Consider the following 23,456-nt stretch of genomic DNA (forward strand, 5'->3'; position numbering starts at 1 on the left):
GTAAATTATACATCAGAAGTGAAAGTCACTACGTCCAGCTAGGCTTTTGAAGGCAAAGCTACAGAGGACAAGCTCAGCGGGAAGGCCCTATGAAAAGGCAGGTACAAGCGATCGAACCTTTTGTTCTAATTGCATCTGACAGAGCTGAGAAAGTAGCAGCACTTTTCCCGGAAACAGGGAATCGGTAAGCCGGTCGCCCACCGGGACCCATTCAATAAGGCTTTTTAGATTCTCATTTTTGCACCACGTTCTAAGAGATACTCATGTCGTCCTCCGTTTGGATGCGGCCCTAATTCTTCTCCTAATACGTGCACCAGCCACCAGAAAATCTCACACTTCAAAATGCATTTTTTAAGTGAAAAAGGATAAAGCCAACAACATGAAAGCCATGCAGAGGAAGGATTTAGACCATGGAGCTTTGGAGGATTCGGTCTCACAGAGGGGGAGCCGCCACACCATGTGATGTGCAGAAGCTAGGAGCAGGGTCTGAAGGAGAAGGAGGTAAGCTAAGCTGCAGCCATTATCCCTGTGGAGCGGATGGAGAAAGCCAACAGCAATGGTCTCGTCCAACGTCAAGGCCATTCATGGAGTCGTGGGGCCTGACGGCCAGCCCCTCTGCCTTGACTCAGGCTAAGCTTAGCCTTCTAAGACAGGGAAGGCGCTTAACATTTTCAAGATGGACTCCTAGATGCACAGACAGCACCCCTAGGAGAAGGAAACAAAGCGTTTTCTGTCTCGCTAGACTGGGTGCATCACAGTCCCTCTGCTTCCTCGTGAGCATCTGTTCTTGTTACAGAGCAGCATGACTCAGATTTTCATCCTCCAAAATGCAGACGGGAGCACTCGTCTCTTCTCCGCTGCACCTCCCTTGCTACTTTCAATATCAGCTTCGAAATCTTAGCCCGTACACTTGCTATTTTAAATATCTACACCTCATCTTTCCCCATGGCTCAAGGCAGCTTGTGTGTGCGTTATGTGCCGTCCAGTCGCCCGATCCCAATTTAAAACACAGAAGATACAGTAAAGCCCCAAATAACCTCCCCTTCTTCCTACAAAAATGCCTGCACCCTACACCCCATTAAAAGCACTAAGAAAATAAAACGGACCTGCAGCATCTCCTAAACATTTCTAGCACTCCCCTCATCTTGCCTGACCCCTAGCGTGGGAGCTAAGACAGACAATGCACAAGCTAAGATTGATGCCAGGTGGGCTACCTTAAGGGGAACAACAGCCAGTATGGGACAAGCCGATGAACACAGAGCTTTGAATGCAACCCAGAAATAAACAACGAGGCAATGCGGCTGTTTTAAAACGGGCAAGACACGCTCCGGTCAGCGCTTGACAATAGTGAAGCTGCAGCATTACCAACCAGTTGGAGTGTCTGGGCTGTTTTCAAGGGGAGCCCGGCACAGAGCACATCACAGTAATCAAGATGGGGAAAGTTACAAAAGCATGGATTAGCTGAGCCAGGTCAGTCAAGTCTAAGAGAGGTGGGGAACCGAATGCAGCGGATAATAGGCTTTATTGATCACCGTACCAACCTGGGTCCATGAGCACCACAAATCTCGTAACCTGCTCTTGCAAATGGCAACTCCCCTTCATCCACCACAAGTGGAACCAGTCCCTCTAAGATATCAGCCCCCCCCCCCAACCAGCATTAGATGGGTCCTTTATGGATTCAACTTCAGCACGTTCCATCCTAGCCACTGGACCACAACATCAAAGCGCTGGTTCAGAGCTCAGACGGAGGCCTGCGGAGGTTCAGACAATGAAATCTAGAGCTTGGCGTCAACAACGGCACGTTGATGACACTTAAGCCAAACGCTGCAGGCAACCTCACTTAATGGCCTCATGCTGAAGAGCATGAGCAGAGAACGGATCTGTGGGAAGTAGATTTAATGAAGAATATTTTATATACCTTTCTGTGCCTTTATTACTGCCGTGCAATGTTATTCTCAGGGGCGAACGTAGCATTTGTAACGCAACTTGCAAGAAAATGAGACTTGAAACAAAAGGATCAAAGCAGAATGTATGCTATGTATGTTTAAATCACTGTGAAGACTAAAAAGACCAGCCACTGTGACGCTTGCTGTAAGGTAGTTGCACCTGCAGGACACCTGCGCATGACTTGATACAGAAACTTCTTAGTACAGCTGCTTTATGCTAAATGCAGCAATAGAGAAAGGGGAAAGAAAATGTGTTGCTGAGAGAAGGAAGCTAGCTGCGAGTTAATTTAGTTTAGTTTATTCGGTGTTTAACCCGCCCTCCCCACAAGTGGGCTCAGGATGGGGTACAACAGTCCTAAAATACAATTACATAGCAGATTCTACAATAAAATCCGGCAATTAAAATTATATATATACAAAAACCTGATATAGTTGGCTACACTTTCCTGCCCCCAGCATACGAAGAGGAGGTAGACAGACACACGAGCTGTACTCGAATACCGGAGACCGGTGGGAGGCTCGATGATGGTCCTGGCGCTGGCTTCAACCGTAAGCCTGGTGGAACATCTCCGTCTTGCAGGCCCGCCAAAATGATACAAGATCCTGACGGGCCTGAGTGTCCTCGGACAGAGAGTTCCACCAGGTTGGGGCCAGGACCGAAAAGGCCCTGGCCCTGGTCGAAGCCAAACAAGCCTCCCTAAGGCTAGGGATCACCAGTACTTACTCGCTGAACGAAGCGCTCTCTGGGGCACAAACAGGGCACGTACGGGGAGAGACGGTCCCTCAGGTATGCTGGTCCCAGTCCGTTTAGGGCTTTAAAGGTTAAAACCAACACCTTGAAACGGATCCGGAATTCCACGGGGAGCCAGTGAAGCTGCTGTAGGATTGGTGTAATATGTGTCCTGTATGGAACACCCATCAGGACACGAGCAGCAGCATTCCGGACCCGCTGTAGTTTCCAGATCAGACCCAAGGGAAGCCCTGCGTAGAGTGAGTTACAGTAGTCCAGTTAGATTAAGCTGTACCTTTCAGGGCTCAGAAGAAGCCCCAGAGAAACGGGAATGGGTGCTAAATGTAACAGCAAGCACTTTCCTCAGGAAGGGATTGCGATCCCCTCCCACGGAACCCAGCATACAAGGTGGCCAGAAGTGACATTGGGGCGCCCTTGGTAAAGTGTTACATAAGCTAGAGAAGGGGACAAAGTGAAGAGCCTATGAAAGATGTGTCGGAAAGGAAGAGAGATGTTCCTCCTAGAGACAGGCCAAGGACAGATGAGATAAGCAATGGCAATCAGGAAATATTGTAATTATGCTGTCAACCAAAGATGTTTCTTCCAATAAGCATACCCCTGGACTATTATATTACTAGAGGTGGTAGACCGCTTGAGCCAATGGGGACCACAGCAATATTTGAGCCAACAGAATAACCAATATTGCAATTAATCAAAAGGTATAAAATGCTTTGCACAGCTATTGTTGCTTCGATGAGCGTTGGACACAAGGGAACCCTTTACTCTCTGTGTAAACTTCGGTCCTCCACGTTTAATAAACGTTATAGACTTGCTTCACTCACAGGACTCCGCGTCTGTCTCTTCTTATGATTGGCTGAGGGACATTCAAACCACAGGTTGTGTGGAACAAACCCAAGACTGCCCACAGGACAACTCTCAACTGGTTCATTCTTCTCCTTGTTGACCAAGACATCTAAAGCCATTTCCATTGCAAACGCCACTCCATCCAGACGACACCTTCTCTTTCATGAAAGGGAGGGCAGGAAGGGTTACATCAGTGCTCAGTTCCTGTGGCTCTGTCTTACATGCCCAGGGTAAGGCTGATCACCACCTTGGGGGGCCAGGTAGTGATTTTCTCCAGGCCAGTTTGGCTACGGATCCTGATGGTGTTTTGCCATCTTCTGGGCATGGAGTGGGGGGGTCACTGGGAATGTGGGGGAGGAGTTAGTTGTGAATTTCCTGCGTTGTGCAGGGGGTTAGACTAGATGACCCTAGAGGTCCCTTCCAACCCTATGATTCTATGTTCCTCTTGCACAATCAGGTTAATAATTTCCTTATGAGGGCCTGCTCTGGGTACCGTGAGCAATAGCCTGGACAAGACACTTGCCATTTTACTAATCAGGGTTTACTTCTTTAATACGAAACGGTCCTTAATTTATAAATACAAAGCCTCCTGTGGACCAGCGGTGGTGGAGAGAGCCCTCAAGTCATAGCTGACTTATGGTGACCCCTGGTGGGGTTTTCATGGCAAGAGACTAACAGAGATGGTTTGCCACTGCCTGCCTCTGCGACCCTGGTTTTCGTTGGGGGCCTCCCATGCAAGTACTAACCAAGGCCGACTCTGCTTAGCTTCTGAGATCTGACGAGATCAGGCTCACCTGGGCTATCCAGGTCAGGGGCCTTGTGCATCAGAAAAGTACTGAAACAAAACATCTAGGCACTGAACCAAGACAAGATCCCATCATAAGAGAACAGCAGGATTTGAGTCCAGTGGCACCTTAGGGATCAACGAGATTTTCAGAGTGTAAGCTTTCGAGAGTCAGTGCTCCCTTCTTCAGACAACTGAAGAAGGGAGCTGTGGCTTTCAAAGTTCATACTCTAAAAACCTTGTTGGTCTCTAAGGTGCCACTGGACTCAAATCCTGCTGTTCTACTGCAGACCAACACAACTACCCACGTTAAACCACCGTAAGAGACTTTCAGACATATACAAGCCCAACCTTGCTTGGTGTCAGTTCTGCCCATCTCTCCTCCTAATTCTGACTATCATCTTTGCCATGCCCTGTAAACCAGACTCATCAAGCGTTACTCAAAGCCCACTTCCCCCAAAGACATTTCCTAGACCCACTTTCACCCTTCTCGTCCCTCTCTGCCCCCGTTAACTCTTGATTCCCTATCCTTTCCCCCAGAAGGCCTGTGTTCTATCTTGGCATGGCCTATTTTAGATTGTAGGCCGCCTTAGTCGGATAAAAATAATTTTCCTTAATGGACCACACGGCTGGGTCAAAGTATGAAAACATGCAAGCAGTAAACATCAGTGCATACTTACTCAAAGGGAACACGAATTTACCGATACAAAATTTTAAAATTTACCAATACGAAAAGGTAGCCGTTCTTGCCAGCGAAAGTTTATTATCAGGTGAATATTCTATCATACTGTAATCATGCCACATCCTTCAGTTTGCAGGATCTGAGCAAGTCTGTTAATGATAGGACGTTTTGGAGGTCTTTCATTCATAGGGTCGCCGTAGGTCACCACAAAACCTTTAGTGACCGCTTAACGTAATCTTTTTCATCCCTTCTAACACATTAAGGAACAGGGTAAAATTTCACTAGTCAGTGAAGTACACAGGGTTGGTACCTTTTACAGGCGTAGTCTATCCTTCAGCTGAAAATAGTCCCAAATCTGTTCTGTCTCTGAGGCAGCTGGGCTCTTCACAGCATTCCACAATTCTGAAAAGGCAAATAAAAACAAAATGTTACCAACAAAGCAAGGTGAGGAAAACCCCTAAGTTGTCACAACATGCATCTCCATGGAAAGTGATGGGCAACGTTCACAACAAAGAAGCACGGCCTTATCTATTGGCAGGCAGGCAATATATAAAATAAAAACTGATATGCAAAGTCTGATATCAGGATTTTTTAGAACTCTCGCCAAGCATACTGGAGCTACTGGACTCCTCCATTGCCGTCTGGCAATCTAACAGCCACACCTTAACTCAACCACCTTTGCAAACATTTCTGGGTTGCATGGAATCATACAACTGCCAAATTCTACCCATCATGCAATCACTTCCCTATCAGGGCGTCTTCACATACAGAAAAGTTTCACTTACTGAATCTTTTTCCCGTCACACAATGGTTAAGACAGAGAAAACCAAAAGAAAAGTCAGCAAACCTACTCATTTCCAAGAAAACTTCTATTAGATAGTGATGTACCAAGAGAACAGTTAAGGAAGACGATCCTTCTGTCATGTTTTTAAGGGCTTATTCCAGACAATCCCACAAAATACAACTTTCTGAGATTTTCTTGGCCTAGATCTTATTGCAAGTCACCTAGGGTTGCCTGGCACTTACCTTGTGCTCTGTGGATGTTGTTTTTTGTATGTGCACTTTGTGCGCACTCCCAACAGTTGCATGATGATGTCACTTCTGGGAAGTGACATCATCACACCAACCATGGGCGTGCTCCTGCACTTCATGTGGGACAAATTCCACCGTTTGGGGCCAAAACCGGTCCCAGAGAAGCACGGGAGCGCGGCCATGGTTGGCATGATGGCGTTATTTCAAGATGTGACATTGTGCTGCACTGAGAGTGCGCCTGGTACATGCTTTTCCAGGTTGTCTGCTGTTGGTGGGCAATCTCCAGGAGGGCTCACCACCTCCTGCAATCACCAGTCAACGGGGCAAACCCCTGGGAGATTGCCCGCCGGCGGCATGCAACTGGGAAGCCTAATAGTCACCATGATAGTCTAGCCAGTAGCACAGAAAAAGAAAACCAATTTCAACATGTATGGAAATGAACGTGGTGCCTTCATTAGTGGCAGGCACGAACTGAAATATGAACCAAAGTTCGTCACGAACCGGGCCAGTTCATGGTTTGCGAACCGGTGGTTCATAGGAGTACGAACCGTGACTAATTTTATCCCAGTTCATTTGATTCATATTTCAGTTTGTCACTGCAGACAGCCTGATGCCAATCAATCAGTTTCCTAGGCAACAGAGCGGATGGGCTCTCTGCAGACCTTCTGCTGATGTGGAAGTGACATTTTCACAAACCAAACAAACCAGTTCGCAAACCCGGGCGAGTTCATGAAAGTTTCTGGTTCATGGTTCGTGAAACCACAAACCACACGGTTCAGAATTTTCCCGGTTCGTGCCCATTTCAAGCCTTCATACAAGATGTGCATTATAATTCCAGAGAGGAGAAGCACACAAGTTTTTTAAAAAAAAAATGAAAGAAAAGCATGAGAGAACAGAGAAATAGCAGGCCTTTGCTACAAGAAGGCAGGGGTGGTCTTGTAATGTTCTTTTTCTGAACAAAAGTTATCCAAACACTTGTGCAACTGAGTGCTACACCAACAAGCATTCAATCTCACTTTTTTTTTTTTAGAAAAAAGGTACATAAACAGTGCAATCCTATGGAATATAACTTCAGTCTAAGTCCATTGACTTCAATGGGTTTAAACTGGAGTAACTCACGATAGGATTGCTCTGAAAATGGTGCAGACATTGGATGAGGGGAAGGAGAGGTTAAGGTTGTGTGAATCTCACAATAAACATATTCTATACAGCTCTCACAGTTGCAAAAAAGCACTAGTTCACACAATGTTATACGCATTGTGTACTATATGTATCAGATTTTTTTTAAAAAAGACCACTACGGCAGAATGTTGACCCTCAATAAAAAAAATTAGGACTAGTCATATATTGTGCACAAAATATATAGACGAGTCAAGATTCATTATTATAAAAGAACTGAAGACTCGGAGAAGGCGGGTACGGCTAAACAGCTTTGTTCTGATTTTTTGATTTCTTCCATTTTTATACAGTGGGAAAGTATTCTGTTCCTATTTTTAAAATCTACAAACTCACAAAGACTGAATTCTTAAATTCTTGCAGAAGTGTCTGGAGTTTCTCTCTCTGTGTCTCACACAGAAACAAACACACAAAACATGTACTCGCTTTCATACACACCCTGCTTTATTATGCCCTTAGGGGAGACAAAAAATAAAGACGTACTGACATTCACAACACAGGCAACACTTGGCACTGGTGAGAGAGGGTCTTATAATTTAAAGGATTCTGGAGATCATGTCAATGGATGTGCAAAGGGACGACAAAGAATACAAAGCAGCTACGTTTTTATATCAAGCCAAGTATTCCCAGGCGAGTCCGGCTTGTATTAGTCTCTCATTGACTGTTCAAAGATCCTGCAAAACCCAAAGGAATGCTCCCCCTTCCCTGCCCAGCAAACAGCACGTGTGTTCACGGAAAGCTGACATCATTGTCCCATCAACCTCTGCCGCATACGAGCATCTTTCCCTTCAGGCCTCTTCCTCTGCATCTCCGATTTTCAGGCAGCCGCTGAATAAAAGTTAGCTTCCACTGTATTGAGTTTATTTCTGAAATACATGCAGCCATCTGTCAAATCAACCAGGGACAGACTCGCATTTGGAACAAGCAGTGGGAAGCGAGATTAATAGTATCGGACATAAAGGTGAATGGACTTCCCGGGCAACCCCAAGAAAGGAGACATCAAGCCAAGTCTCGGCGAGTCAGGGGAAAACACACAGGAAAGATCACGGGAGCAACGCAACCAGGCATTTTACTCTCGCCTGCTGTAGTCCAAGGTTTACACATCTTGATTTACAGCCCGCCCTATTCCAAGCATTCAAGGTGACTTAGAAGGCGATGAAAAAAGAAAGAGCCAGAAAGCAATTGTGCAAATGACGAGTGCAAGAATCGAGATACACCGATCGAGATTTATTTGCAAACAGACAGCAACCACCTCCTCTGGGTTGCTTCCCTGCAGTTTGAAAAATGAAACACAGTTAAAATAAATCCCATCCCGCCTGGGCTCTTTGGGAGACATTGAAGGCTATGCTGACGCACACAGAATTTCTAAACTACCTCTGTACAATCTGCACTGCTTCGACGTGCGAGCGGCACCTACACAGCTGCACACCCTGAGCAGAAATGCAAATATACAAATCCCGTGCATCTACAAATCACCAAAAGCCACTCTTGGCTCAGGGTTGTGGTTGTGATGGCGGAGGAGAGAGTCCCAAATTGGGTGTTGTCTTCAGACATTCCAAAGAGAAGGAGAAAGTGCGTGGTAGGAAAGCCGAGCATAGCAACCAGCATCAATGTGAGCTAAGCAAATATCACAGGAGGCAGTGAAGGGAGAAGCAATTTGTCCTCAGACACATTATGTTTTAACTTTCAGGTCCTGGGCAGAAAACCTTCCTGTTTTCTCAGGCTCCTGAGAGCATTTAATTTGGAGACGATTAACTAATTGCAGTGGTACCTACAATCTTATTGCTCTTTTTATTCTTTTAATGTTATGTTGATGATTTTGATGGGATCGTACGGGGATTTTTTTTTTTTATATGACAGCACCACTGGGAGAAAGTCGATTCTTTTTTAGATACGGTAGACTGTTAAGGTTTTTTTTACATTATCCTGTTTTTAAACTGTACTGCATATACTTCCTTGGAGGGCAGTTTTTGGTTGAAAAGCAATTCACGTATTTGCAAAAAAGAACCTCCTCAAGACACAGTGAAGCCTCCCCCCCATTAGCAGTCCACATCCTGGGAAACTCTTACAGGATGACTCAGCCCAAACGCACCTTCCTGAGTAGATATAAATGACCTGCCAACATCTTCTCCACACTGTGACGCTGGGAGATCTCTGTCTTTCGGTGCTACACTCTGAAGATGCCAGTCACAGCTGCTGGTGAAACGTCAGGAACTACAATGCCAAGACCACGGCGATACAGCCCAGAAAATCCACAACAACCAAGAGGCAAGAGTTGCCACATTCCACATCCTTCCCACATCACCTGGCACATGATGAAAAGGGTCTGTGGTGCAATGCCTTTCACCCCAGAATTCATATCAAGGTTATATTCATTTGGGTCTGCATTCATCTCAGGGCGAAACAGAAAAGGTGTCCTTCTGCAGTTCGAAAAAGGAACACAGAGCATGAGTCACATCCCAAGAGCAAGCCAATGCCAGAGAAACGCAGATGGAGCCCGGCTAGGAGGACAAAGCCAGGCTTCGTTCACAATGGAGAGTCACACCTCGGGCCAGAAAGCTGGGAAGACTAAAATGACAGGATGAAAACTCTTCCTTTGGGACAGTAAATAAAGCCCAAGAGGGAAAGGAAAAAGACAAAGATGATAAATTCTCTGGACTAGGGTTGCCAGTCCGCTGGTGGGGGCGGGAGATCCCCCACTCCCAGCCTCCTCCCCCAGCCACCACTCACCTGCCCAATGGGGGGAAACGCGCAGGAATGGACCCCCCCCGTGGTGCACTCCTAGTACCAGGTCCCCCCTTTCTGCTGGGAGGGTAAGGGGACCCTACTCAGGACACAGAGAATGGTTTCAGGTTGGTAGCTGTGTTGCTCTGCAGTGGAGCAGCAGGATTTGAGTCCAGTGGCACCTTAAGAAACCCACAAGATTTTCACGGTATGAGCTTTGGAGAGTCAAAGCTCCCTTCTTCCTGTATCTGGAGCTTTGACTCTTGAAAGTTTACACCCGGAAAATCAAGAAGCCACTGGAATCAAACCCTTCTGGACACAGAGAAGTTCTTTTAGATCAAGGAGGCAAAAGCCACCTTTTCCTAGGGACTCCGTCTTGTTCACAAGGGGCAAAGGGGAGAAGACCCAACCATGAGAACTGAGGCAATGCCGAGACTTAAACTGCTGCAACTTCAAGTAATACTAGCCTGTCTTATTGAAACATCACTTTGTATAAGAACTGAGCGTAGGGAAAGAGGACGGTGTGTTTTTACCTTCTCTTTGTACCCTTGTTCAGCCAGAATGCTCAAACAGACCATGTGTATTCTTTTTATTCCTTTGTTAAACTACCTTATATTTTGAATGCTCTTGAGTTTAATCTCTGGAAATGCCACACTATTCAGTCTTGCTACATGAAATCTGGTAAAGAGGAGGGGCATCGGGGAAGCTTGTCATCCCTTGAACATGATCACTCGAAATTATGTAGCTGCCATAGGTTACCCCAGCGAGAGCTTGTAGGAGTGAAGCAAGAGGCACAGTAAGTAGGTGGAACCTAACAACTACACAGGTTCTGAGTGCTAGTCGTGTGACTACGTTTAGCAGGAGATACAGAGTTGCTGGTGGCAGCACTTTAACTCTCAGAAATCTACAGATTCTCTTTTGTTTTTCGAACCCCCAGGGAGCAAGAGGAAGAAGTAGCATCATCGAGCAGACACTTCGTTTGGCAGCAGGATTTTCCAGCCTCTCAGAAACATGTAGGGCTTGTAAGTCTGTTCCTTCCAAGCTCCAGAACTGATATACGATGGACATTTCAAAGGTTAAGGCTAACATGGAACTTATGATCAAAATGGACCCCAAAGTAGGACTTCTTCTCATCTTCAGCTGCTTGGCCAAAGGGACGTACCTAAAGACAGATGATGCTGGACTAATCAAAGTGGAGAGCTTCCTTTTTATATTTACATACACCAGAAAGGCGACTGGTATAGAATGGCTTGTGCAGTCAGTAAGAAAACTCCAGCAGTTTCGGTGTCCCAAGATGCCGACGAATGGCACAACCTTGTGGGGCTTGCATGCTTTTCCTGAGATGAGAAAGGCCCATTGCCAGCGGAGCAGGGAAACAGAAGGAATCCACAGATTTTGGAGAGTTAAGATGAACCAAAAATGGAGAATGGACTCCTTCGTTATATGGGAAAACTGACACACAATCTGATCGGTTTAGTTGTTGTGGAAAGGTTATCGCTCTTTTTCACTCCTCCTCACAGGCTGAGACAGCAACACCTGTGGTTTGTTGAGAGCCAGTTTGGTGTAGTGATTAAGAACGCAGGACTCTAATCTGGAGAGTCGGGTTTGATTCCCTGCTCCTCCCCTTGAAGCCAGCTGGGTGACCTTGGGTCAGTCACAGTTCTCTGGAGCTCTCTCAGCCCCACCCACCTCACAGGGTGATTGTTGTTGTGGGGATAATAATGACATACTTTGTAAACTGCTCTGAGTGGGCATTAAGTTGTCCTGAAGGGCAGCATATCAATCGAATGTTACTATTATTATATTATTATTGAGGGAGAGAGAGAAAACTGTTCCCCTTTGCGGTGGTTTGTAGGCCTTCCACCCCAGCACATAACCTTAGCATTTGCGCTCTCCTGCTTTTGGTGACGAAACATTGAGATGGCCTGTCATGGAGTAGACTGGATAAGGACCCACAAACACACATACATACACATACTCCAATCACTTCACACAAGCAAGGAGGGGCACCTGTGGAAGTCCTGAACTGGAGATGGTAATGGAGATGGATGAGGGCCAGTAAACTGAAGCTCAACCCAGACAAGACTGAGATGTTGCTGGTCAATGGAGAAGCTGCTTGAGGACTGAACAGACTGGAAGAATAGACTGCCTGCTATTCGGGACCCGCTAACACAGAGATGTCACTTTGCAGATGTGGCAGCAGCTATGCAATCTCTTGAGGCTTCCCAGCAACCACGACAGGTGCAAACAGCAATAGAGAAGCCCACGTGGTTATTAAGGCAACCTTACAAATAAGGTATTAAATTTACTTGCCCACACTTTTTTTTGTGTCTCACCTACCCACACGTACCCATGCTGGTCACATCAACTAGACCTACTAGCTACAAGGTGATGGAGAAATGATGCGGGGTGGGCGTTCTTATTTATCCTAGTTTTAGGTAGGCAGCTGTGTTGGTCTGCAGTAGAACAGTGGCACCTTAGAGATCAACAAGATTTTTCAACGGTATAATCTTTCAAGAGTCACAGATCCCTTTTTCAGATTTGAACACTGAAAATCTTGTTGGTCTCTAAGGGGCCACTGGACTCAAATCCCGCTTATTCAGCTTACTCCAGCGTTCCTCACCGAAAGCAAGAGAACCCAAATATGCATCTTTCTCTGTGTGTGTCTTGGGATGAGTGTTTCTTTTCTGTCAAAAGTATTATTTCTGGTTTTTTTTTTCTTTTTAGCATCTGTTAAAAAAATTAACAGGGCTGTCCTGTAGAATTGCACCTTCTTTGTATCGGCAGCAGGAAAGTTTCTTTACGGGAAGAATATTTAATATGCAGAGAAACTACACTTGCTTTGCTGGTGCTTTTTTCACTGGAGTTTCTTTAAGCAGTCAATTTAATGAAAGTCATTTCTCAACTTGCAGCTGTGAATACAAACATTGGCCGAGTCCGAGATGTGTACTTTTCCCACAGATGTTGCCTGGTTAAATTTATAGTGGGTAGATACAGTCTGGCACTTGGGGGAGGGGGGGTCTGCTGTGGACTTTTGGGGGTGGAGAGAGAGAATATAACGGGACTATATGAGTTCATTCGCTCGCTCTCTCACACACAAATAATTCTGAACTTGGCTTCAAAGAATGGATCGAAGAATCCACACAATGGGGTCAGGTTCAGAAAAGGGTTTGCTAAAAAAACAAAAAAGAATAAGGTAACTTTAAATGTGGGTCTTTTAAAAACCACAATGCAGAGAATGGCATGTAACGTAACTTCAAAAAAGAAAGATGTGGTGAGATCAAGGTTGGCATTATGGGTTTAACTACCAATCCCACACAACAAGATTTTCTTTTTAAAAAATAAGTGAAGATCAGCAGAGGAGAAGACAACAGAGCAGCAACAGCGGCAGTAAGAAGGGTTCAGAGGGCGAAGGAGAGAGCAACGATGGGCAAGAAACAGCAGCGGGATGATGGTTGTTGTGGGTTTTCCGGGCTGTATTGCCGTGGTCTTGGCATTGTAGTTCCTGACGTTTCGCCAGCAGCTGTGGCTGGCATCTTCAGAGGTGTAGCACCAAAAGACAGAGATCTCTGAGAGATCTCTGTCTTTTGGTGCTACACCTCTGAAGATGCCAGCCACAGCTGCTGGCGAAACGTCAGGAACTACAATGCCAAGACCACGGCAATACAGCCCGGAAAACCCACAACAACCATCGTTCTCCGGCCGTGAAAGCCTTCGACAAAGCAGCGGGATGGTTGGAGAAAGTGGAGGCAAGTAACAGAAGAGGAAGTGGGGGAATAATTCTCATTTATTTATAGTCCGCTTTTCTCACTGAGAGTCAAGGCGGTTTACCTGGTGTCGGTCAATACAATCAATGGCTGGGACTTCAGTAAACAACACAACAGTGTAGAGATTGCAGAGATTTGAAAACAAGCAGGAATCCAATCAGGGTGGATAAAAATCATTTATTTTTTTAAAAACAATCCAAAAAATCAGATTTTAAAAATTTAAATAGGATGTTTTTGATTTAAATCAGATTTTTGTAATAAAACATTTTTTGTGGAAAAATCTAATGATAGTTTTCTCTTTAAGATACATTATAGTCCAAAGGTTATCATCACGAAATAAGGATTAGTTTTTAATTACGTAGCATGTCGCATGAAACATTCACGCAATGTTTAAATTTTTTGGTAAACGAATTCCATTAATTCATTCACAATGTCACGCTCTTCCAGAGGTTTCTGTAAGATTAGATAAAGGTGTGCAAGCACCGAGGCAGTACTTTGGCTTGGTAACTTATCACCTGTGTAGGAAAGCCCTCTTGTATAATTCAATTTGGCATCGTTTGTGGAAAGCCAAGAAAATGGGAGCATTCCTGACCTCTGCAGGTAAGCTATTCTGTAAGGTGGGGGCCAATACAGAGAATGCCCTGTAAGGGCAGCTCTTGATTTGGTCCATCTTCTACGCAGTGCCTGCAGAAGGCCCTATTCGTTCCTTTGCCTGCAAATCCTCACGGGTCCCATTCTCTAGGACGTTTCTCCCACACTTTTGCACTGGGGGAATCTCAAATTCCTTAATTAAAACAAGGTAGGCCATTCTTCCATAATTTATTCTGCTTCTGAGGCCTAGTTCACACATGCAAAAGGATAAGGTGGCAGTTAGGAGGGACAGACCTGAGGAGGCAGAACGGAGTACACACTTCAGATAGCAGGTGGATGATTCCAGCTCTGAGGTGTTCCATGGCATAAGCAATTCCATGCAAATAGAAAACTAGAACTGAAGAGATGAAAGGTCTAACTTGCCCACAGCTCTGTTTTCTGCATGCAAGGGCAAACGATGCAAAACTGAATTATTCAAAAAGGCTTTTTTACTCAAAGAGGAGAGCTGTATTGTAGAGAGGGGGGTCTCAGATGCTTCATTAATGAATTAGGGACCATAAACTTCACCACTCTGTTGCTTTAAGTATGTGGTCTTATGTGCTACCTGTGCTTCAAGTATGATCCTACTGGGTAGTTAATGTTGTCTAATGTCAGTCCTAACATTGCTTATGCTCTGTTTCAGCATTTCTTCAACTCCGTATTGCTAATGCTAGGTCTTTGTAAACTTGTGTTTATTTACTCTACTGTATTGTTAATGGAAATGTCCTTGATATTGACTGTACTAATCTCCCACTGCGTAATCCGCCTTGAGTCTCAGTGAGAAAGGCGAACTATAAATTACATAAAATAAATAAATATTTCAAAATTGGATCCTTCTATATTCCTCCACTGATGCGGTGCAGTCCAGTCTAAGACACCTGAGCATTGCAATTTTCTTGCACGTATGAACCTAGCCGAACACTTTAGAACCTCTGCTTTTGTGGCATCCTGAAAGATACAAATGTCCCAAGCCACTTATAGACTTTATAAAGCCATAGTGCAGTCTTCCGTTAACAAGACTGGCCTCGGAGCTCAGGGAACCCTCCAGACATTGGCGCTGCGATTTTATCAAAGAAAAAACAACTATATGTTCCGCTAGCGTCTCAGGGCTTCAGAAATCTTTCCCTGTTTCCCTAATACGGAAACTAAGACTGACTTTGTAATAGGTAAAACAGAATTACTTCTTTACCGCAAAGGAATGTCCTGAGGACAAACGAGCTGTACAACATGTTGTATGTTAGAAATATTGAATATCAGAAGGTACCCTAATCCAAGTCAGACTATCTTAGCATTTTGGTGCTACACCTCTGAAGATGCCAGCCACAGCTGCTGGCGAAACGTCAGGAACTACAATGCCAAGACCACGGCGATAACAGCCCGGAAAACCCACAACAACCATCGTTCTCCGGCCGTGAAAGCCTTCGACAATACTTCGACAATATATCTTAGCGTTATCTGTTCTGTCCAACAGCTGCTCTCCAGGGCCTGAAGTCTCTCCCAGCGCCTAAAACTGTCATATATGCCTGTCTGCATATCTGCCATGAATGTATTCTGTGTTATGTACTGGTCCTCTGAGGGCATGAGAAGTTTCTTATTGATGTTAAGGCAGGAGGTTCTCACACAAGTATTTACTTTCTCTTTCCCCGCTGCCTCCCACAAGTGTCCTTGAAGGCTGGCTGTGGCCAGCTTGAAATGTATCCTTCTTGGGAACAGAGATGATTTCATTCTTTGTTCTGTCTAGCCTAAACCTAGCTTCTCCCTTTTACCCCCGCCCCTGGTTCTTTCGTGCCCAAAACTTTAACGGTCCCTATCCTGATGGCGGGAACCTTTCCTATAACTAACACTACCAATGCAATCTATGTCACTTCTGCCAATTCAGTTGTCTGAGCACCTTGAACTTGATGGATTTCTAATAAAGTTACATCAACCAATACACTTGAATGCTTGCTGTGCAGAACTTGGGGATTCTACCTGCCAAGGACTGACAACAACCTGAGATGCCGGAGACCTTCACCATGCAAGTTGACTTATTCTACCACTAAACTATGACCCCTTCTCAAATTAACACTATCAAGCATGCAAAATGCTCTGCAATATTTACCGTGTTCTTCCCCATGAGAAACTACTTTATCTCAAGACCTTAGCCCAGTAATTGCCCTTTGTTCAGTAGTTACCGACGGCCGCTCTCCAAAGATCTCACATAGATGTATTCTCCCAACCTTGCTATGCAAAACCTTTTGATCGGACATGCCAAGGATTTCAAGAATTCCCTTTTCCAAGCAAAGCCCGCATTCCTGTTCTAAGCTGTGGGCTCGCCCTGTGAGGTAAGTCATCAATATTCCCATTTTCCTGGTGGAAAACAAAAGAGCAGAGATGTTGACTTACCCTCAAGGCTACAAAGCAAGCGAACGGATCCCACAGTAGCTGTGATGCATATTATTAAAAGTAACATGCATTTTAATGAAGCTGTTGCCATGTGAGCCCGGCAGTAATCAGAAACATGAAGGGGTGCCTGCAAGACAACATGCAGCAGAACCGGGGCTTCCACTGACATCTGAACCATGCCCTGCACCCTTCTTCGCCAGACTATTGACTTTGACTATTTTTGCATCTGCGCTAGGAGAGCAGCTGCCACAGCAGAACCACCACAAAAGCTCTCTACCACTTTGGATAGCACATGGCGGAATATAAAAGGATCAAATTTTAAAGTGTCCTCACATGCAGAAAACAGAACAGCAGGCAAATCAGACCTTTCATCCCTTCTGTGCTAGTTTTCTATTTGCATGGAATTGCTTATGCCATGGAACGTCTCAAACCTGGAAATAGCCACCTGATATCTTGAAGTGTGAGATCCAAGGCATACTTTCTTCATCTGTATACAACGGTCAGATCGGGCATATACTGAGTGCGCATGGGAAAACACGCACACACTGCAGTTTTATACAAAGCAACCACACGCCATTGGCAGAGGCAGGGGAAAATAAAAGTAAAGATCTGAGATTTCTCCCCCCATTCCCCGCCAACAATCACCATGCCCCCGTTTTCTTCTGGGACTTGCTGCCTTTCTAATTGTGGCATATTCAGCACTGGAGAAAGCGCACACATTGTTTTAAAAGACTCTGTGTCCCTGAAAAAATCAATTATCAAGCACAGTCCCCACTGGGCACTCCACATCAGTATAGCAATCGTCAGGTGCAGAATCTGCCCTCGGTACCATCCTGGCAGATACCACGGACAGCCAAAAAAACAAGTAAGTGGGTACGAGATCAAATCAAGCCTGAATTCTCCCTAGAAGCTAAAATGGCAAAACTGAGGCTCTCGTACTTTGGTCACATCACGAGAAGACAAGATTCTCTGGAAAAGTCAATAATGCTAGGAAAAGCGGAAAGCAGTAGGAAAAGAGGAAGACCTAAAACGAGATGGCTTGGCTCAATAAAGGAAGCCACGCCCTCCAGTTTGCAGGATCTGAGCAAGTCTGTTAATGATAGGACGTTTTGGAGGTCCTTCATTCAGAGGGTCGCCATAGGTCGGAGGCGACTTGACAGTACATAACACACACCATTCTGAAGCCCGGGACCCGCTTATCGTAGCCTATCTTTCCTCTTTGATGTTGCAGGAAACCCGATGCCCAGGCTGCAGCTCTTCAGACTTGCAAGGGGGAGCTGGTGCAGTTAAATGCTCCTTGCTGGTCAGGACAATGCCTTGCCCACTTTTCGTGCCATTCTTCACGACGGCAGCACCCCCTGAAGTCAAAACTGACCATCCTTCCATACTGCTCGTGGCTACCTAGCCTTATTCTTTCTCATACCGCTCACCAGCCTCTGCAAACGTGCTCCTCGAACCCACAAATACCTTCCCTCAAAGCCACCCCCCGTGAGCTTCACCACCGCCACCTTCAGAGATTGGCTTGGGATCCTTCAGAGAGAGGCGACAAACGCTTTGTTGGCACACCTGAAATGGTCACTGCCATTTTTCTACAGCATCATCTCTCTGTGGCTTTCAGCTAAGAGGAGGGATATGGCTGTAAAGCAGAGACCTTGATGTAAATGGAAGAGCCAGTTTGGTGTAGTGGTTAAGAGCAGCAGGACTCTAATCTGGAGAGCCGGGTTTGATTCCCCACTCCTCCGCTTGAAGCCAGCTGGGTGACCTTGGGCCAGTCACTTAAAAGCGGCAGGACTCTTATCTGGAGAGCCAGGTTTGATTCCCCACTCCTCCGCTTGAAGCCAGCTGGGTGACCTTGGGCCAATCACTTAAAAGCGGCAGGACTCTTATCTGGAGAGCCAGGTTTGATTCCCCACTCCTCCGCTTGAAGCCAGCTGGGTGACCTTGGGCCAATCACTTAAAAGCGGCAGGACTCTAATCTGGAGAGCCGGGTTTGATTCCCCACTCCTCCGCTTGAAGCCAGCTGGGTGACCTTGGGTCAGTCACAGCTCTCTCAGAGCTCTCTCAGCCCCACCCACCTCACAGGGTGTTTTGTTGTGGGGATAATAGTAACATACTTTGTAAACCACTCTGAGTGGGCATTAAGTTGTCCTGAAGGATGGTATATAAATCAAATATTAATATTAATATAATATTAATATTAATAATAATACTGTTTTGTGAAGGATACAAAGAATAAGAACAACAACAACTGTGCTTACATACCACTCTTCTAGACAGATTTATGCTCCATTCTGACCGGTGAACAGTGTTATTATTATCCCCACAATGCAGCTGGGAAGCTGGGCTGAGGGGGGGGGGCTCATCCAAGGCCACCTGCTGAGCTCATGGCAGGAGTGGGAGTCGAACCACCAGGCAGCTGATTTGCAACCCAACCACTTAACCACTATGCTACAGCAACTCACACAGCACTGTGCTTACAGACAGATGAGTGCCCCACTCAGAGTGGTGAACAAAGTCAGTGTTGTTATTATCCCCAGCTGAGGAGCTGTAGCTGAGAGAAAAGGCTTACTGAAGGCCACCTGCTGAGCTCATGGCAGTAGCGGGATTCAAACCAGCAGAGTGCTGATCCACAGCCCAACCACTATGCTACAGCAGCTTATTGACATTATTGACTTTTCCAGAGAATTTTGTCTTCTCATGAGGTGACCAAAGAGCTATAGCCTCAGTTTTATCATTTTAGCTTCTAGGGAGAATTCAGGCTTGATTTGATCTACTACCAACTTATTTGTCTTTTTGGCCGTCCATAGTATCCGCAAAACTCTCCTCCAGCACCACATTTCAAAATGAATCAGTTTTCTTCCTGTCATTTTTCTTCACCGTCCAACTTTCACATCCATACGTAGTAATGGGGAATACTATAGTTTGGATTATCTTGATCTTGGCCCCAAGGAGAGACATCTTTATCTTTAAGGATCTTCTTCTCTAGCTCCCTCACAGCTGCTCTGCCGAGTCTCAATCTTCTGATTTCTTCACTGCAGTCTCCCTTTTGGTTGATGACTGAGCCAAGGAATAGAAAATCTGGAACAGGCTTGTTGTGGGCATAACATGGACGAGAGAGAACGGTGCAAGATACTTTGAGTCCCCATTGGAAAGATAAATAGAAGTAAATAAATAAATAATAAGCAAATTGTGCTTAATTCGGACAAGTTAGCTTTCCTTGAAGTTGCAGTCATTGAAAGTTCAGTACTATCTTAGTGCTCTCGGTTGGATCTTCGCCCCATTGTCGCTGGCCACGTGGACAAAATAGAGTGCCTAGGTAAAGCTTAGTTCTTCGTGGCTTGCGCCCATTCAAGGAGCTGGAGGCTAAAACAGCTTCTTCTCTGTGTCCTGAGAATTTATAATCTGCATTGGGAGAATCTATCCCTTTCTCTGAAATCATTCAGATTCTCTTATCCCACAAAGAACAATTTGGCTGTTTTCCCCTCTGTCCCTACGTGTCACCTTGCCGCAGGGTGTGGGGTGGGCAATCGTTGCCCTGTGGTTGACGCTTGACAGCTCCTTCCTCCAAGCCCTTTCTGCCAGCTATGAGCTTGCAGTTGGGTTCCAGCTCATGGACAGAGCTCTGTCCCAAATGTTGAAATATTGGCATGAATTCTTGGGAGGAGGACATTTCCTTCACCGTACATAACAGACAACAGTTCATTAAAATTCACTCCAGAGCTCCTGGATGTTTTCTGAGCATAGTTCTACCCAGGCTCTTGTCTTACTGTTTAATATTTTTAGATAGCTACAGCCCCAACAGAGAAAATGTACCATATAAAATCAGCCCCATCATAACAGCAAGTTATAAAAATCACAATTGCCTCTAGTTATTCATTCGCCATCTGCAACCGCATAACTTTCCAAACGCTAAAACATTTAAAGTCTGTTATTATTATATTATTGATAATAGCTAGAGCAGACAGAGCCTACAGGCCTTGATTTTATACTGTTATATACCATCCTAAAATAGATTCTACCAGGCAAAGCTGCTGTACAATCTTCATTAATTTCCTCTAACAGAACAGTATTTTTTTTATTGTCTATACAGAACAGTGTGTTGGTTGTGAACCTAAGAGCCACTAATTGGGGAAAATAGTAAGAGTCCATTAGCACCTTTACGACTAGCCAACTTTACTGTAGCATAAGCTTTCGAGAACCACGGCTCTCTTTGTCAGATGCATCTAACACAGACTAACACAGCTAACTCCTCTGGAACTAATTGGGGAGAAGAGCTCTCATGCATTTCCTTGGTTTTGTATGCACAAAACCGGAAAGATAACATGCTTCAGTGTTGCTGTGCAACTAGTAATAAGGCATTCTATAATTTAGAAGTGTTAAAAAAATCTTTATAATCATGATGCATTAGAAAATATGGATACACTTTAGTCGTGTCATCGTTTCAGCAACCTTCCCTGCAGCTTCTAAAATATTCTAAAATACACAAATCTCTTACTTTTTCTCTTTACATTCCGACTGTTAATGTTACACGTTCATCTCTCCATCATCTGACCACGTTGCTTCCACGCTTCGGCCGTGGCATCTGCAACTCACTGCTGAAGGATCAAATTCGTGCTTCGGCTACCGAAATACCAAGTGTACGTTCGGCTGCCAAGCCAGAGATCTCAGCAGGTTATCGCTGTCAAGGGCAGTGGGAGGTTATCATGCTTATAAGACCACCTATTGGAGCAGATGAATGAGTGGGCTCTCCAGGGGGCAGAGGGGCTCCCCGGGGGTCGCTAGCGCACAATACCCAACAGCGGCAGATGAGAAAAACATGATCTCAAGGAGGCCAAACCATAGAGACACAGTAGACAGACAAAAGCACTGACAAGCCATAGAGCTGTGGAGCTTGCTGCTCAAAAGGCAACTTCCAATCTATGAGACACCACCATTTATAGTACACTGACAATGGGATACACACAGATACATGGCAAGAAAGATTCCCACCATCTCCCATTAGAAGATCTGTACTGCGCACCCTCCAAAGAGCACTACATAATCTTCAGCACTTTGTGCCCCAATAGTAAAACTGACTCACACAGGAGAGACGGCGATCGTGAAAGACAACTCCACCTCCACCCTCCCAAAATAAAAAGACCCAAGGCAAAGCAAAACAGAAATAAACTTCAAGAACATGAGTCATCTGAACTGGGAGGAACTGGCATAACGCGCCGTATGCTAAATAAATGTGGGATTTTTACATTCTTATTTCTAGTCCAAAGGCCAAACACGCTCCTCTAAGTTTTGGCACATGCTCACAAAATGTCCTGTGATGATCAGATAAAATGACAGGCGCCAAGCGAGCTTGTGATGCCGGCCGGGCCGCAGCCCGGCATCACACGGCTCCAGGAGAGAGGGGGCGAGGCAGACGCCAGGTGACCTTGTGCTGCAGCGACAAGTGACGCCTACACTCCCCATCAAAACTTGAGGGAAACTGACATGTGTTCAACTCGTGTCAGGCGTCACTTGTAGCTTGGCTCTGTCTTACAGGCAGGAACAATCAAGTCTATTATGAGCAAGATTCAGATCCAGGAGCATCTTAAAGTCCAACTAGATTTCCAGGGTATGAGCTTTCACAAATCAAAACTCCCGACTGGGCCCAAATCTTGCTCTTCTACTACAGAACAACATGGCTACCCACCTGAAACAAATCTATTAAGAGATCCAGTACTGTCACTTAACGGGACCTTCTTCCAAGCAAACAGAAATGAGGTTGGATACAGATTTTTTTAATAAAATGTGTTTTGAGGAAAAATCTATCTAAAGATAGTATTATATTTAAGGTACATTATAGTCCAAAGGCTATCATCATGAAATAAGGATTAGTTTTAATTATGTAGCATGAGGCTCTATATTCATGCAATGTTTAAAAATTTTGGTAAACGAATTCTATTAATTCATTCACAATGTCATGCTCTTCTAGAGGTTTCTGGAAGATTATTGGGCAACTTTTCCTGCTAGAAGATATTATCACAGATGCTTGGTTTTACAGTTCTCAAAACTGTGAATTTGCGTCTGCAGAGATCACGTCTCTTCTTCACAGCAAAACGGTTATAAAATAAACATACACAGTTGAGAATTAGACCTTAATCTCATTGTTCCTTTGCAAATCTTTGTACACAGAACCAACCCCTTATTTCTTAAGTACTAAGTTTCAAAAAATTCAATGAATAGAAGATGGTTGAGAGTACGGTAGATCTGAGCAAGAAGCTAAGTGCGGGGAGTCCTTATGTAGAAAAGAATGAGTCTTTATATAGAAAACCATGATTTAAATCTAGTCTTACCGACTAGTGATTTAAATCGTGATTTAAATCACGATTTAAATCGTGATTTAAATCATGATTAAAATTGATTCAATTTGGGTTGTAAGAATGAGAGCAACTGTTTTTCCAACCATGGTCCAGGTTGAAATTCCTCCAAAGCTTATCAGAAGTTCTTTCTTTCATGTATAGATCAGGAACAGAAGACAAGTTCTATAGCACATGCTCACTGGCGAAAACAAGACCCACCAGGCCTGTTGACTGCCCCGTATAAGTCAAAGTGCAGAAAAGATGCTGTGCCCAGGGGTCATTTCGTAGAAAAAGAGATGGAGGAACTCATTAGCATAACTCATTAGCATCACTCATTAGCATATGCCATGCCCCTGGATATCATTGGAAATGTGTCATTAGCATAACTGGTTTGCATATGCCAC

General features: G+C 45.0%; 1 protein-coding gene across 2 annotated transcripts in view; it reads right to left on the reverse strand.

Annotated features, from left to right (window-relative positions):
- The window catches only part of FAM168A (family with sequence similarity 168 member A), a 230,042-nt gene that overhangs the window by 183,101 nt on the left and 23,485 nt on the right, over nt 1-23,456 (reverse strand). For both annotated transcript variants that reach the window (XM_054973531.1, XM_054973530.1), the window contains exon 2: nt 5,317-5,408. The gene's annotated coding sequence lies outside the window, so the exon portion shown is untranslated. The remainder of the gene's footprint in view (nt 1-5,316; nt 5,409-23,456) is intronic.

Source organism: Eublepharis macularius, chromosome 3 (genome assembly GCF_028583425.1).
Source record: "Eublepharis macularius isolate TG4126 chromosome 3, MPM_Emac_v1.0, whole genome shotgun sequence".
NCBI classification, from domain to species: Eukaryota; Metazoa; Chordata; class Lepidosauria; order Squamata; family Eublepharidae; genus Eublepharis; species Eublepharis macularius.